We start from the raw sequence: 13,718 nt of genomic DNA on the forward strand, positions 1-13,718 counted from the left end.
ACAAAGCATGAACAAATGCAACCAATTCCCAGTGAAGGTTAAATAGTAAAAAAGGCACATTTAAGCTGGAGACATCTTGCCTTGATTCTAGAAATTCTAAGTTTACTAGAACTACAGCAATTAGTTTAATACAAACAAACCTTCATATACGGTAAATCTTTACTATTGAAGATGTTACATAAAATTTATTTTCTTTTTTAACGCATCACTGGAGGGTAAAAATAAAGGCAATAGAAAGGTACTGTTTGATTTTGCTATTGTGAGATGCTGGCCAGACATTCCCTGTAATCACAGTGCCACTGTTTCCCAAAAATGATACCTATTGTTATAAATAATCACTAATACCTTCATCTTGTCCTACCTAGCTTATCCTCACCTACTATTGGTTATGTCCACACCTGGAAAATGAGCCAGTTTGGTCTATTGTTTAAGGCATTCACCTAGAAACCAGAAGCTTGTGAGTTCTAGTGCTGCCTTAGAACTTAATCTGGCTGGGTGCCCTTGCATCAATATCTCTCTCTCATCTCAACTCACCTTGTTGTGAGGAAAATAGAAGGAGGAGGGAATATTAAATAAGTTTGCTACCTTTCTAAAACTAATAAAAAGTGGGATATAAATAAAATAAGTAAAAAGTCAAAGCCTTATATCCCATCAACATAATGTGGAATAATGAACAATCACTAGAATAATGATGTGTCTGCATAATTACTGGAATAGTGCTGTGTTAGTGGTATGTGACTAACCTAATGCACATTGCACTTGGATACAATGTATGTAGCAAACTCTCCATTGTATACCCATGAGAAACGAACCTAATGTATTACAATGTGTATTCCTTTGTTCCTGAGAAAAGGGAAGCATAAAACTGAAGTCTGAACTCACCCTCGGGGTTCAGAATTGCTAGTTGCTATTCTTCTGAACCTGCACAATAAATCTCTCTGCTAAAACCCTCTGGAATTCGTAAGAGTCCTTTTGTTTTCCACAAGAAACACATGTTAACTCCCTACACAACTCAGAACCCAGATTGATTCTAGGTTCTAGATTTTAGAGACAATAAGAGGCACTGATCTCTGCAGAGAATTGGGAGGGAGGTTATGTGGAGATGAAACTAAGGAGTACTTTCCTACTCATAATAGCATAGGAGTTCAAACAGGGCTTAATATGTTTAGGAAAGCTTAGCCTAATAAGATTACTTCTAATCAATGTTTGGTATATTAGACAACAGAAACTTCCATCTGACACAATTTATCAGCACCACTCAGGGCAACGCTAATAGGTTGGGACTACATTAATTCCCAGATAATCCAAAAGCTGAGAAGCATAAGGAAGGTTTAATCTCATCCTCTTTCCAAATCTGGCAAGAATAGAAAGGTACACAATTCTTATATTTTAAGCAATTATTGCTAGGCATTAATGTATGCATTTTTGAATACCCTTTTAGTCTTCAATTGATCACTTTAGAATACAATTTGACTTTGCAAATATTTTGAAAATGATTTTAAAAGTTTAGAAAAACTATTACTAGTACTCCAAGAGTACTAGTGAGTTAGCCAATGTATTCATTTATTTATTTATAAAAAACACCTTAGTACTACATAGTGGCAGAAAAAAGATTTAAGGACTAAGAGATTTATTTTATGCTTATGGGAAATGGATGATTTAGAGTACATGGGAAAAAGCAAGTTATAAATAGTTAGAGACATGTAATCAATTCTAAAGAACTGGACAAAGAAAAATCAAAGACATTGTATAAATAAGCACATGGAAAGTAAAGAACATCTTTATTCTATCACATGATAAAATATTCAGATAAATTTAATGAATGTAGATGTGCACATCTAGAAAAAGTGAGCCTGCATAAATTAGTTCTGATTCTGAATCAGAGATTGAGAGAAGGCAATATTTTTTCTTACATTTGCAATCTGAAAATAAACTAATTTAATACGAGCCTGTTTCAAGATTCAATTTGAAAGTAAGAAGAAGAAAAAAACACCTACAAAACATTTCAGAAACTTCTGTCAGACTGAGCAAAGAGAGGGGGAATTATAAATCATTAATAAAATATTAACCTTGACAAATTTCATTAAGGCATTTCCTGAAGTTTATATATATACACTCCCCTATATCTATTTTAAGGGGAAAAGAATACAGTAGCCTCCAGGTTATCAAAAAAAAAAAGTCAGGTTATCTAAAAAATATAATTTTGCTGAAAAAGTTTATTAACTGTGCTGAGAAAGTGAATGAAGCCCATAGCAAAGTTAGTCTTTCCTTAAGAGTATTGATAGGCGTGATGGTAGTAAAATAATAAAATTCATTGGTCAAATAAAATTCATTGGCCAACTTCTCATGTCAGGGATCAAAGAGGCCATCACACCTCCTTCAGCATTCTCTAGTTACAGAAGTAAAGTTGCAATAGATTATGTTCTCTGTAATAACCAAAGAAAAAAATAGAAACATCATCCAAGCAGAATTCACTTTGAATTGACCTAATCTAATTTTGCTTCAAATTGGATCTCTGATTTAATTCACCAATCTCATTTGATAGGTGATTTAATCAAGGATTGGTCCAGTAAGGTCACCCCTTTAAAGTTTTGTACAAACTAAACAAAATTATACTTTTTAAAAAATGATTCCAGGTAACAAAGAAAATATAAAAACATAGTAAATCTACTGTTGACACAATCACCAATTATCTCTTTTATCATAAATGCTAACGATCCAAACAAACAAGTTAAGGCAAATGGATAGGATACTATATACTCATTATTTGTGCAGGGAATTTAGAATTATCATCCTTTCTACCTATAAACCAACAGGAAAGATTTCATTTGCATTTATTGATAATGTTGCTGTATTAAAAATTACAGAGGCAAAGAGAACATACTCTCATTCATGAACTATTTACTCTAACTCTAATAGCAGTGATCTAACTCACTTTCTTATTAAATTCTCCTCAGTCTGCCACTATATTTTAAATATATAAATAAAAATGTATACTTTGACCATCTTAATAGATAAAGTATAATTACTTAACATTAAATTGTTCTATAAATCCCTTCCTCCTTTAAACTAAATACTTAAGTAGATTATACATTTTTGCAAGAAATCAGGCACAAACTGGACCACAGTAAATCATGTAGAGTGCCACAATTACACCATAACCTACTTTCTGCACAATGCTCTGTTGTGACTCTGGAAAAATGCACCACAAATAAGTTCTCATAAATATTTATGCCAAATCTCCACTTTATTAATGCTAATTTGTGGGGTATGCCCTTCTTACTCTGCATTATGACTCTTGGAAGACTAGAGTTCTCATACTATATTCACATCACTTCTATGTCAAATATGCAGTATACAGTACTAACAACAGGATATGAAATTGTTGAGCTTTTCTTTTACCTTATAATGCAATTCTCAGATTTCATGTTGAGTACTGGCAAAGGCTAATGCTACACTATTTCCATCATGGGCTAACTAATTCTAGTAAACTTACCATTAGGACACAGTTACAAAAATATTTTTACAATTGGGGTAATTGCTCAGAGTAGAAACTGCAGCATCTCCAAGTGAAAAAGAACAATATGGGAAAGAGGAGAATGCAACAACATATATGGATATTTTGGTATCAACATATTCATGTGCAAACTAAATGTTAGCCTTTTTTTATCAGAATGATGTAACAATTATCTACTATTCTGGGCATCCTGAAGAGAATTGTGACAGTTATTTCTCAGTCACACATAAATTGACATCAAATATACTGAAATCCATGTCTGGCAAAGAAAACCAGGCCAGATATTCGGAAAGTCTTCAAGACTTCTACATGCTGATAAATTTCTAAAACAACATTTCTGAAAAAAGAGAATTGAGAGTTTGCATTCCTAATTATTAGTGTATTGATAAAAATGAGGTGTAAAATAGATAAAAGGAAGATGAGAAATGTAAAAAAGAAGAAAATCTCAGAAATTTATCTTTATACACTATTTAAAAGGACGTTAGTTTGCTATTACTTTGCACTGTGTGCCTCAAAGCTGAATTAAAAAGAGGCAGAGCAAGAGGTGCTATATATTCTTAATAGGAAATAACTATGCCAGTGGTGGCGAACCTATGGCAGGAATGCCAGAGGCAGCACTCGGAGCCCTCTCTGTGGGCACGCACGCACGCCATCGCCCCAGCCCTTCCTCCCCCCGCAGCCCCCTCCTCACCAGCAGCCCCCCGAGGAGAGTCACCCCCGAGTGCGGCCCACACAGAACAGCGCAGCCAAGCACATGGCAGCTGGGCAGCAGATGATACTGTGGGGCATGGGTAGAGGGCATGGTCACCATGGCGCTGCAGGGACGCCTGGGCGATCGGCGGGCCATGGATGGTCCTGAGGGCAGGCGGGGTGAGGGTGGAACAGGGCAGGGATGGGTGGAGCGGGGGTGGGTCAGGAGCAAAGTGGTTTTTGGGCACTCAGTCTCTAAAAGGTTTGCCATCACTGAACTATGCTTTCCCCAACACAATCAGATGGGTTTACAAAAAGTTGACAAAAAGGGCAAACAGTCCCTGGACTCGGTTAAATAGTACCTTTAACACTTTTCCAACATGCATCAAATAAATATATCCTGTATTACTGTGCTACATTTTATTTAATATCTTAAATTCAATCTCAGATTGGTTTCTTGCAAATTTAAATGTAGAAACTCCCTCTTTTCACCCAAAGGTACTTTTTCAAAAGGCAACTGGACTTTGTTTTTCCTTGAAGATGTTTCACTTCTCATCTAAGAAGCTTCTTCAGTTTCACGTCTTGGATGAGAAGTGAAATGTCCTCAAGGAAAAACAAAGTCCAGTTGTCTTTTGAAAAAGCACCTTTGGAATAACCATGACCTGCATGACTGAGAACCTCTATAGATATCCCTCTTCACAATAAAGCTTTAACAACAAGGCTCTGCTTTCTCCAGGCATGATGGAGAAACAACAGGAAACCATGATAGGAAACCATGCCAATGGCCCTTAAAAATGATCCTGTAACTATATGGTATGGGAAAACATTGATTTGTTTAGTCCTTAGAAACACCTCACAAGGATGGCGTGAATCAAACACAGTCCTAAGGAATTTAAAATATATACTAGAATAATTTCACACAATATACAAGAGGCAAAATGAAGTGTTAAGCCACAGTTTCACAATATAGTATAACAGTATACCTATGATATATATACACCAAAATAATAATAATGCTATGGTCCAGAGATATCCCCACCTAGTACTGGCAGCTACTTTAGAATTGCAGTTCTTAGAAATGCCAGCAAGTATGCCAACACCTTCCTACATTGGCTAAGAATTCTGGGATTTATAGTAGCAATACTTATGGAAGGCAGCACGTTGGGAATACCACTCTAGGTCCCTCCTCACGGGTATGGTCTACACCAGGGGTAGACAACGATGGGCCCTTTACAACCTGTGTACTTAACTTCCAGAATTCCCCAGCCAGCATGAGGCCCACCCCTGGTCTAGACCTAGAAGACCTACTGCTAATAACATCATGATCTTTCCATTCTTTTTCTTCACCCAGGGAAAATCATGAAAGTGATAGCAGCAGTATGAATAAGAAGTAACAGCACCTACCAGTTGGCAAACAGCATCTACCGGTTGGCAAACAATTAATTGGCAAACAATTAAATGGTAACATAAGAAATGAGGCTCTCCAGAGAGAGAAGAAAACCACCTTAGGTGGTTGAAATGTGATCAACGCTTACACTCTATCATGCCGACTCAGGTGCAACAGAAAAGTTATGATTCCTTCTGCGTTATTTCTGGCATTATCTGTTTTTAATGTGACCTCAAAAAGATGAGATTTACAAAGTTTAATAACCCTGCTCTCACCATTGCACCACTCCAGATGAAAAATGGTAACAACAGCAGGTTCTAAACACAAACACTCCATCTCTAGTAGATAAAATTGAACTAAGAGGTACTATTTTCAACCATTCAGTATAACAACCAATTATCATTATTCATTATAATTTTTAGTTTGATCCTAGAGTGAAAAATTAAAATGACTTTAGAACAATAATATAATGTAGAAAGAAATGTAATATTATAAAGTGTTAAATAATAAAACATAAGAAGCTGGTCAAATTGTCCACTGTCGTAACTAATTTGCCTTCAAGATCATTTATATTCTTGAAAAGTTCTATAGATTACTGGTTAAATTGCCCTGAAAATAGTTTGTACAATAGTGACATAGTATGAGTTCAGCCTTAGCAAGAAACCCCTGGTGAATTTGATGATCTCTTGCATCAAACAAGCCACTGATCTCTTACAAAGTTAACAAGCAGTGCAATGAGTTAACCTGGCACTATTATCAGTGCATGCAGTCACAGCATTTTGTTCATTCTTCCCACAGGCACAATAAAGAAATGAGGGATAACGTTTTCCAGCCTCTTTTAAATTCTTTTGCAATTATACTTTATACTAAAAAGAAAAAAGAAAAATCAAAACCTCAGGGAGTGTTTTCACCAGACTGTAATGCCTCCATCTTCTGAACTACAGGTTTCAAACACAATTTCTTTCAGCTGCTTCTATTCTGATATTCACAAATAAAACAATCCATCAAGTGAAAAAAAGATACATTACTTTTTTCAGACCTTTTGTCCATAAAATATTCCTGGAGAATATTAAGCCAGTGTGGGTTCAGTTAGGCTCAGTATGACATATGGACACACTCTTTCTTCTGGTTTTTACTGTGAGTCAAATAGCTACAACTTCTTCAATGAGCTAGTGATGAGTTAATGATGTATGAACAGAGGCCAGGGCTGCCAATCAGGCAAGAACCTGGTAGAAACAATTAGCTCTGCTCTAACTCTCCTTTCTCCTTCAGCTTATCCAGAAGAAGAACCAGGCTTGCAGGCACTTTGCTCTCTTCCAAAATAGTCCTTACGGGATAAGAGCATCAAAGAAGCCTAAGATACCACCTCACAATTCTTCTTGCTTGTATTTCTGGAATGTGCTTCTCCTTACTCTACTTGCTAAGAAAGCTATACAGTGACTTGGATTCAAAACTCAAAAAGATGCTTCAGCCTGCCTTCACTTCTTCACTTCACTGCTGCTGCTTCTCTGGGGATTCTGTCACTGGCAACCACAGGCTCTGCACAATGCTAAGCAAAGATAGAGTTATAGAGAGAGCTAAGTGCACTTTTAAGCAGCTTATTGACTACCAATTAGAAACACTGCAAAGCCCAATTTGCCATATATTGTGGAACTCACAGGGACAAATTATCTAGTAATGTACGGATAGAAGTTTAAAGTGCAAGCCTTAAAATTATCATCTGTGGATCATTTATAACCTTGACCTATCCTCTTTTTATATTATTTATACTCAAATGAGTTAATTCTCTTGCTAAAATCTCCATTCTGAAATATTCAATTTTAAAAAAAAATACCACCGAAATACTGTACCTGGAATGAGTTCCGCTGAACGTGGCTGTTGCATAGGGTTAACGTGCAAAAGTGACCACAATGGAATCTTCAACTTTTAATTAAAAATGCAAACAAACTAGCAAAGAAATGATACCATCGAATCTGTCAGAATTAAATAGCAATTCCACCAAAGTAAAAGAAAAAAAATAAACCAATATCTGCAGGACTATTTTTCTTATTCTTTAACTTTGAGAATAAATATTGTAACATATAAAAGATACAAGATATGTCATTTATTTATTTGAGTCAGCAAATGTTAGCATTGCTCGTCTTCTGGTGAAAAAAAAAAAAAAAACCTTTCAGAGCTCCCTCTTCACCACAGAAAATCTATTGACAATCCAAGTAAAAACAGTAAGCAACAAAATTCCATATCATAACATTTATTTTCTTGTTTGCTGTAGAATCTTTCATTTTTCAAAACCATACCACATGCTGTTTTGTCCTTTTCAATTTCTTACAAAACCTTTTAAAAGGATTTCTAAGCATTGCACTCCTTTCTAAGATATCTAATACTTTTTATACTGGAACATCAATGCTTGTTAGATTGAGGGAAAAAAAACACCCTGAGGAACTCTGATATTCCATTAAATGTGTTACTTCAACACTATCAAAACGAGCAGCAACAATAGCAATGAAGCCAATGGACACTGGCGCACAGTGACATCATTATATCAATCCTGCAATTGTGTCTTTGAATCCCGAAGCATCTGCATGATGCCACTATATATATTTCATCATCTGCCTCTCTCCTTCCCCTCCCTACAGACCACTCACAATCAAGACATCAATTCATTTAATTAAGAAACACACAAACAAACCCATCATACATTATTATGATGAAGAAATTTTGCCTTTTCTAACCTAATGCTCTCTGGTTTGTTTGTGGAGTAGAAATTCCTACAAGTCCCATTTAGTTGGTTGGGTTTTGTGGGAGATTATAGTTCCAATATCATCATGGCAGATGGCAACAAATGGATGACCTTGTTAAGAGGCTTTAAATCTGGCTAGTAAATACATGGGGGGAGGGCAGTCACTGAGAAATCCCAGGGCTACAAACTAGATTGGGAAATTTAAAATAAAGAAGGAAGAACATAACAGTTTAGAAAGCTACTTGCACATATCTATCTACTCACCAGAAACATAACCTGAAGTAAACCTTAAAGCAGTTAGGAAAAGTTGTGATCAGTGCAGTAGTCCTTCCTTAATGACAGAACTCCCTAGAGCTACTTATGACCTATTTTTGGAGTTCTGATGGCCTCCCCATATTTTGGCCACTGATAACTGGCTTACATTTACAGCCATTGTGCAGCATTGTACAATCACACAAAAATGTCCACTGGGGAAAATGGGTTCGTTTAACGACCATGGTGTTTGCTTAATGGCCCTTTTATGACTTGTGAACTTCAACTCCCAGAATCCCTCGGCCAGCATGCCTGGGAGTTGAAGTCCACAAGTCATAAAAGGGCCAAGTTTGAGACCCCTGGCTTAATGACTGCCACAAAAAAGGTAGTAAAATTGGGCATGGTTGCATGGTGACCCACTTAACTACTGATTTATGATCATAATTACAAGCTCAGTTACGGTAAAAAAAATCCAGGACTACTAATTTTCTGCAGAGATCCATTTTGAGCATGCATTGGGTAGCAAGCTTTCTCAAAACCTAGAAGATATCAGGTCTGGGATCTTCCATGGAATGAGATTACAATCAGTATTTTATTAGAGGTACTTCTCAACTGATGACCACAATTGAGCCCCAAATTTATGTTGCTAAGTGAGAAATGTGTTAAGTGAGTTTTGCCCCATTTTACAACTTTTCTTGCCACATTTATTAAGTGAATCAATGCATTTGGTAAATTAGTAACATGGTTGTCAAGTGAATCTGGTTTCCTCATTGACTTTGCTTGTCAGAAGGTGATCACATGATCCCGGGACACTGTAACAGTCATAGATGTGAGTCAGTTGTAAAGCATCCAAATGTAAATCACATGACCATGGGGATGCTACAATGGTCGTAAGTGTGAAAAATGGTTATAAGTCACTTTTTTCAGTGCCGTTGTAACTTCGAATGGTCACTAAGTGAACTGTGGCAAATTGAGGATTACCTGCATTAATGCTGAAGTAGTAGTTCTCAGACTGACAATAAGAAGTAAGATCTCTGTACCGTAATCTTTGTATGTGGTCTTTTCAAAAACATGTGGAAAAACCACTTCTGTATTAAACCCATTAGGGCAGAGGTCCCAAACCTTTTGAGCACCAGGGCCAGTCCTGTGGAGAGAGGGTTTTTTGCGGACTGAAGATGGCATGGTTTTGTGTGCTGCCTGCATCCCGCGGTTGAGGCTTTGCTTGTTTGCGTACCCCATTTCTGGTGCTGGTCTACGGACTGGGGTTTGGGGACCCCTGTGTTAAGGCACCGATCAAGAATACCAGTGGAACCCTCTTTTCCCAATGGAAAGCATGCCCCACATGTGCTGGCAGAAGGGCCCTGCTGCAGATCCCATCTGCCAAAAAATATCAGCCGGTGGGATCCAGGAAAAGAGCCTTGTCTGCCAGGTCTCTGTCCTCTGGAACATCTTGACACAGGAGGTAAGATCCACCTCCTCTCTTTAGCTTTCAAGAAAAGCCTTAAAACCTGGCTATGCCAGCTGACATGAAGTCCTTAAGAAGAGATAGCTGGAGATGGTTGGTGCACCAACAGAGTAGGTCCTCCACCTTTCCCCTCTAAACTCATTTTTTTAGTGTGTATTATTAATTAATGTAATTTTTAATTTGTTGTTATTTTTATAATTGTTTGATATTTGTACATTGTTTGGATGTTTGGATATAAGACGCTCGAAGTCACTTTCAACCATTGAACTGATCGATGCCGAGCGGCGCCGCGGGTTGCCGCTTTCCCGCGCAGCTCAGCTGTTTCGCGCTGAGCGGCACCTCGGTCCCGTCGGCCAAGCCGAGTCGGCCACTCAGCTGTTTGGCGGGCCGCAGGGCGACGAACAGCCCGGTGTGAGGTCCCCGCGCCAAACAGCTGCTCGGCGGGCCGGATATCGGCGAGCGATCCGGCCCCATTCCGAGCTTCCCCAGCTAGCCGCCCTGACGCCCCACTCACAAATCCGCCGATCCTGGCTGCACCCTTCAAGTCCTATCAGCTGCCAGAAGGCTTTTCTTTCAAATGGAAGGAAGAGGGGATTCCTTTCTCTCTCTTTGAATTAAATTCCTTTTGTCCTGAGAGCTGCTTCTCGCTGCTTCTACCAGGCTTTGAGAATGAGTCAAAACTGGGGTCACGCCCACAGGAAGGGGTGTGGCCGAAGTTTTTACCCAGTCTGCCAGGCAGGAAGGCTGTCATAGAACCCATCCATTCATTCATTGGACTCTACAGCCATCCTGCTGGAGAAAAACCTAGATACTGATTCTGAACTTTTGTTGAACTCAACATTCCCTGCACTCTCACTTTCTTCACACTAGTCTGCCTTCTAACTGGACTATCAATTGATTTTTATAGCATGCAGTAGAGTGAACATGTGATATTATATTTAGATATAAATAGATACATAGGCATGTACACACATACACAGAAAAAAAAGATATAGCCACCCATCTCACAAGAACTGACTCTGGGTGGCATACAACAAAGATATCAAACAATAAACATGTCAAAAAGTCATCATTAAAAGGTTCAAAAGTATAAAGTACACAAGATATTATTTTATATTTGTATCTATATCAAATTTATATGGCCATCTATAATCCTTGGGGGGGGTTAGTTTGGTCAAATCAACAAGGATAATGAAGAATCATTAAGAAATTTGGATTTTGGAACAAAGCAAAGCGTTCCTGACCCAAATTTTGATATACAACCATATAATTCTGCTAATCCTTCCCAACTGCAGAGTTTTCAATAAGAATCATGTAACTGAAATTTTATATTACTAAGTAATTAATTACTGGTAGGTTTTAAAATCTATACAAATGGAGTGCTTCAACATAATGTCTCTCTGCCATCTATTCCCCATTAAGAGCAAACCCAGGTGACATTATGCAAAATGTTTATCACCTTAAATATATAATCTAACAAGAACAATGGCTTCATAGAAACCAAAGAAACAAATATGGAGATTTCGTGCAATATCACATTTCAACCCCCATTTTCCCTTTTATAAGAAGCCCATATCCCCTCATCTTATTCCATGAATGTGCCAACCAAAAATCAGAGCCAAAATAATGACACCAGTGCCACTTTGCCACTGGCTAAGGCCATTGTTTTAAAGCAGCTCCTGCATCTTTTAGATTAAAAAAGCCCTGTCTTTATCTATCATGGTCAGATGCCACCTATCTCTTCAGTCTTCTGCATGACACTGTTGTGCCTGGTAGCATCCATTATTTGTTGGCTCTCTCTCCTTAATTCCAGCTTGTAACTAGACACTGCCCAAATGCTTTTCAAATGGGCCATATGTTTGCATTCATTTACAACAGAATAACACTAATATAGCCTAATAAAGAGAACACTTAGCTTGGATGTGGCTGGCCTAGTTGTCAACTTCACCTCCAACTCAAATCTGTTAAATCACTAAATAAATCATTACCCAAGCAAGGTAGAACTGTGAAGTAGTGGATTAACTCATAAACTGAGAAATTAATGTTAGAGATTCAATATTCTACACTTCTCAACTGTGTTCCACTCTAAATAGTGTTCATTTGTGGATATGATTGTTAAAAAAACCTTTTTAGAAAGAGAAGTGGGAGAATTTGACACATTTCAGCAATGATTAGCACAATTCTAGGAAGATATTGCTTAAACAAAAGTCTGTGGTATTGCCATTTAAAAATATGCTTCCTGTGGACACCAGATGTTTGATGGTGAAAGGAGAGGGCAGGGTGGTAGCATGGAAAAGGAGAATATTCTAGTTTAGTTTCTGGTATGAACTCCCTGTTCACAATACAGGGGAACATGCCTCTGTGTAGAGCAGCGGAGAGAGACTAATATAACCGTTCAATTAATGTTTTCCTTCCAGAATTCAACCAAAAATCTATTAGAAAATCTGATATGTGCCCTTTTCAGAGACATGTTACCCCAATTAGGAAAGTATATGACAGGATGTATGAAAATTGGAAGATGGAGAGGAAAAAAGCACACCATTGCTTATATAATTAGCACCCAAGAGATTCCCAAGATGCAGAGATTTATCCTTAAACACTTGTTTAAGAAATCAATAAGATCAAGCAACACAAGAAGACACTTTGTATTGTTGATCATCTGCTGCAGATGTGTTTTTAATTTTAGTGAGTAAATCAATAAATACTGGCCCCCCTCTATTTTCAAGTTTGCTCTGTTGCTTTATATATGGAACAAAAACTGATTTTGTAAATTGGGATACTACATAAAAATGGGCAAAGAGATATATCCTCAGATTTCCAAAAAGAAACATTTAAAAGCTGCAGTCACCAAGGTTAGTAAACAATCTACAAATCTAGAAAAGAATGTTTAGTATTCTTAACTACTAGCATGATTCCCATTACAGACTATACATACAAATTCACTCAGAGGACTATTAGCCTTTTTACTAGAAACTCAAGCTCTATTAATTGGAAACAAAATTATTGCTGCTTCTTTGCCCCTTCCCAAAGCAAAACTCTTTCTTAATTGTGGATGGGGGGAGGAGGGGAGGGCTTTGGGAAGGAGGTGATAGAGAAGAACACACCTGTATTAATCTGCTGATTGCCTAGAGCATCATATTTTCTGCCAAGCTAAACTGCCAAGAAGGCTGCATAAATCACAGCTTTCTAGCAATTTTTCAATATCTCCTATTAGATACCAGCTTGACAGGGTCATATTTTTGAGCACCAATGTACTGGCATGACAGGCAAACATTTATATAAAGTAGTCTGAACCTAACTGGCATTGCAGCAGGATGAAACACTATAGGATGCAGTTATTTCAACTGGTTTTACAAGTCAAACTTGGCCTTTTCATATTATGATGTTAGCAACTAAGACAGATTTAAAGGAAAGAGCACAAAGACTAGATCTACAGCACGGGTGTCAAACTCGCCGCGTCATGTGACATGTCGCGATATATTGTGACTTTTTTCTCATTGCTGGAGCTGGGGCGGGCGCAGCCTCCGTATGATGCAACCGGCCAACGGGTTGGCAGTTCGACACCCCTGATCTACAATATGCAAGGAGGACAGCTTTGTCAGTGGCTTTTTCCTATATAGCTCGCATATCAGTATAGCTCCACTTATTTCTTGTCAAGGGGAAAAAT

At 37.8% G+C, this 13,718-nt stretch overlaps 1 protein-coding gene across 9 annotated transcripts in view; it reads right to left on the bottom strand.

Moving 5' to 3' along the window:
• Positions 1 to 13,718, bottom strand: part of LOC120315955 (transducin-like enhancer protein 4) — a 179,865-nt gene that overhangs the window by 103,606 nt on the left and 62,541 nt on the right. The gene's annotated exons all lie outside the window — the stretch shown is intronic.

This window comes from Crotalus tigris, unplaced genomic scaffold (genome assembly GCF_016545835.1).
Source record: "Crotalus tigris isolate CLP2741 ecotype Arizona unplaced genomic scaffold, ASM1654583v1 scf7180000017585.4430047, whole genome shotgun sequence".
Classification (NCBI taxonomy): Eukaryota; Metazoa; Chordata; class Lepidosauria; order Squamata; family Viperidae; genus Crotalus; species Crotalus tigris.